At 40.9% G+C, this 4,051-nt stretch overlaps 1 protein-coding gene across 1 annotated transcript in view; it reads left to right on the top strand.

The window, feature by feature from the left end:
* The first annotated feature begins 658 nt into the window (after nucleotides 1-658).
* The window catches only part of podn (podocan), a 46,343-nt gene continuing 42,950 nt past the window's right edge, over nucleotides 659-4,051 (top strand). The window contains exon 1 of the mRNA XM_014024673.1: nucleotides 659-674. The gene's annotated coding sequence lies outside the window, so the exon portion shown is untranslated. The remainder of the gene's footprint in view (nucleotides 675-4,051) is intronic.

Raw genomic sequence — 4,051 nt, 5'->3', positions numbered from 1 at the left:
ATTTATGAAGTCTTCCAGGCTTAAGAGGTCAGGGTTGTTAATTGCAATCTGTCAAAATGTCAGACGGCCTTCAGATTTTTCCATCATTGTGTAAAAAAAACTGTCAAATACGGAAAATATTCTATTAACGTGACCTCTCAACCCCTATTAAAAAACTTTGGAGCCTAAGGCAAAATATCTCTGAGGGTGGGAAGCAACCAGAAAGTTAGCTTGACTAACTGATAATCTATTACACATGAAACTTAGTTCTGTTAATTCTAAACCAATAAACAGATGGAAACATTAGGGGAAGCTAACGCTAATGGCTAAGACGGTTAGCAGGACTGACACAAAAATTAAGTTTATTTGAGTGCCCAGATTTTTCCTTTTTCAATTCCCCTAGCTATTTAGGTATAATACAACCTCATAAATATAAAAACAAACATTGTTTTTTTTTTTTAACAATTATGAGTTTAAAAATTATACTTTGTTTAAAAAAATATATAAAATGTACCTCCTCTGAATAGGACAACCCAAACAGAGCCCTAGAGAGAGAGAGTTGCGACACTCCCATTGATTTCCATAGAAAGAATGGAATGCAGAAGTCACCTGGTTCATGGAGCCTCGGTTCCAAACAGAGCAAGAGGCAGCATTGAACCCTGTTCATTCTTGGTGTTTCTGAAGTGTGTTCTCCGGTAAGTTGAAGAAAATACATTTTTTGCCATTTTGGGGTGTTAGGGTTAGGGTTCATCATGGCGGGGGGTAGTTTTCAGCCTTCTGTCTGCTCAGACAGACTGAGAAGGGGTTATCTGCGGAATCAAAGTGGGCGTGTCACAAGAGTGGGCGTGTCAAAACCATAAACACTGTGGGCTACGAGGCGTACATGACGGTATCCTTAGATCCTGCTTGATCTCTTTACAGCCTGATCCTGACGCCAACACTAATGCTGCGTTCACACCAAATGCGATTTCAGCTTCAAAATCGCAGCCAACGCTGAAGTTTGAAGCTTGTGCACTTTGAGGTCAGACGCAGGTCAGCTCTTGAAGCGCTGCACGGGAAGAGCCTCCCCGCCCCTCCCTCCTCTGTCGGGCTCTGTTTAATGTCGGACGAGGAAGTGGCTTTGCTTTATTTACAGAGAGCAAGAGCATGTCACGTTCATCAGATAATTAATTCATAATTAATTCACCAGATAATTCAGAGTAGAGGCTCACAGCTCGCTTTCAGGACTATTTTTCCAGTCTGATGAGTCGCTGCCACGCATTAGAGCGGATCAGGACACGACTGCAGGCACTCATTTCAGCTAAAGAGCTCCGCTCTGTCTGTTTCAGGTTAGTGGACATCATTCAGTAAACTGTCCCGTCGGGAAATATGTCACTACGTCACACAGTGGAGTCTCTCTGATTGGTTGATGCGGCGCGTCGAGCTGCAAAAGTTCAGATTTTCTAACTTCAGCGATTTGCGCCTCAGCGCGTCGAACGCTCAGATCGTTCAAATCGCGCTGCTCTAATCGCGCTTGAGGCGCCGCAGCACTTCCCGACGTTGCTTGAAGCGCGTCCACCATAGACTTTGTATGTAAACCTGATGCTCCTGATGCTGAAATCGCATTTGGTGTGAACGTACCATAAGGTTAACCAGGAGGAATGTGACCCAAGTACGGTTCTCCAGAAAAAGTGGTGCCGTACAGTAACGCCCCTTTTGTTCTTGTCCAATGAGGTGGTGCAGTACGGTAATGCCCATTTTTTGCTTGTCCAGTCAGGTGTGTCCCTTTAACAAAGTCCGTCAAATCAGGTGTGTCGCTTTGGAATCGCCTTTCCTTGTGACACGCCCACTCAGACCGGCACAGCAGCGCTGTTCTGTTTGGAACTATTGAGAGCTCCATGAACCAGGTGATCGTGTGTCGGCTAGTTCAAAGAGGGTCGCAACTCTCTCTCTCTAGGGCTCTGGGACAACCAGTCCAAAACCAATGTTCTCAAATGAAGATGGAGGTTCTCAGGAGGTTATATTCATAGATATTTTTATTAAATATATAGTTAATTAAATAATTCAAACAATTATGCAATAGATGTAAAATTAGGCAGCACAGTGAAATAAGACATATTGTGTGATGATGTCGCAATTAACGCATTGCATCATTAAGCCTCGCCCCCACCAGAGCTGTCCTGTATTTTTAGAGTTGAGCATGGAGTTGAGTTGGCAACTCCATTCTGCACACATGGTTCCCAACACGTCCAACACTGATAGTTTTCATTTAGTTTGGAATTAGTTGCATAAAAATAGAAGTTTTACACTTGTTAATCTTTTAGTGGACTTAAAGTTAGCATAAGCTAATTTAGTGGAAGCTAATCGGTTTGCTAACAGTTCCCAAAGTTAGCAAAATGCTAACCTGCAGAAAAAAAATCTGCGTTAGCTAATCAGTGGAACTGTGCTTAGCACTGATGAGGTCCTTTACTCAAACAGACACATCTCTAACCTTTGCCTTTCTGCAACGGGAGATAAATATGCTGAGTGTTTTCATTTCCCTGATTCAAAACAGGAGGCATGACAAGGCGTCATGTTTTCAATATTCTCTAGAAAAGTAAATCTGAGATCAAAAGTTTCTTGCTCGATCCCATGACATCCTTTTATTTTTTTCTGATCAGTTCGCTGACTGGAAGCTTAGCTGTCAGATTGTTTCAACCACTCATTGATCTGTTAGGAGGCCTGTTGTTGTGAGAACTTGTCCAACTTGACCAGGAATGTGGAAAATCCCTAAAAACAAAGCACTGAACAGAGCCCCTTTGAGGGGAAAAAACACTCTGCAAACTATGATGATGACTAATAATGAGAGCATGTACAGGAGTTTTTTTCCTCCAATTTGGGAAAAGGAATCGATTATATAAACCCAACTCTGATTGTTTTTCCTCTGCCTGAAAACAGCAGCTCAGAAGGCACGTGTGTATTTCTCTCTAGGCCGTTTATTCATCTCAATTCATGTGCACTTTAAGCACTGAAATCCTCAACAACTAGATTTATACTGTATTCTAAAGTACCATATAGAAATAATGCAATTTGTCAAAGAATTTACATTTTTTAGAAAACCTGCAAGATAAATGTAAGAAAGACTGAGGAGCTAATTGTAAAGATAACCATGATGTCATGTTTTTAAAGTTTTCCCTTTTATCTAACAAAGATGAGTTAATTGCTTTGGATGGGTTTCTTCACCAAGAGACTTCTTCAGGAGTTGCAGATAAGCTCAGCTTCATAGTGGCATATTGCCATCAGGTGAAAAGGAGGACTCCAAACCCAGATCCAGATCAGTGGTAATTCTGGATGTTGTGGGAGTTTCAGAGAAGCTGAGACATTTATTCTTTAAACATGACGTCCCAGCAGCTTTCAAACCCAAAAACACGTTACATCAAAAACTGGTTCACCCCAAAGATCCCCTGGTCCCCCGGCACAAAAAGAGTAATGTTGAAAAGTGCCAGGAGGACTGTGACCTGTTATACATCGAGGAAACAAAGCAGCCACTGTTCAAAAGAAGGGCCAAACACAGAAGAAAATCAATCAGGCCAGGATTCTGCAGTTTACGCTCCTCTTCTGTGTTTCTTTTTTGGGGAAAGTTTACAACTCTGTTCATCAGTACTTCTTTTCTGAATAAAAGCCTGGTGCGTGTAAACGCTCATCATGATCGCATTAATACATTTTGTGCCCATGTAAACGATACATTCGGATTATTTAATCCAAATTCTTTTCAGTTAGATCAAAAACTCTTGTGCACATAAACATGGCTAGTGTTAATTTTGTTTATTCAGGATGTAAAGGTACTTCTTATAAAGGTGAGTTTACCTATAACTCCTCAGACTGAAGATTGATTGATTTGATTTGATTTATTTATTTAACAGGAAAAGATAATTAAAAATCAAGCCTGACTCAACATAATTGCTGTTTTACAGCAGGTTCTTGTTCTGCAGCACATAAAACACTCAGAATTACAGCATCACAATCACATCATTATACATCATAGACACAAAGACAAACAAGCATACCAAATTTCAGGAAGGCAGCATTTGCAAAATAGGACGTCTAAATATGA

Source organism: Austrofundulus limnaeus, unplaced genomic scaffold (genome assembly GCF_001266775.1).
Source record: "Austrofundulus limnaeus strain Quisiro unplaced genomic scaffold, Austrofundulus_limnaeus-1.0 Scaffold435, whole genome shotgun sequence".
Lineage (NCBI taxonomy): Eukaryota > Metazoa > Chordata > Actinopteri > Cyprinodontiformes > Rivulidae > Austrofundulus > Austrofundulus limnaeus.
This window is presented reverse-complemented; position numbering and strand designations above follow the sequence as displayed.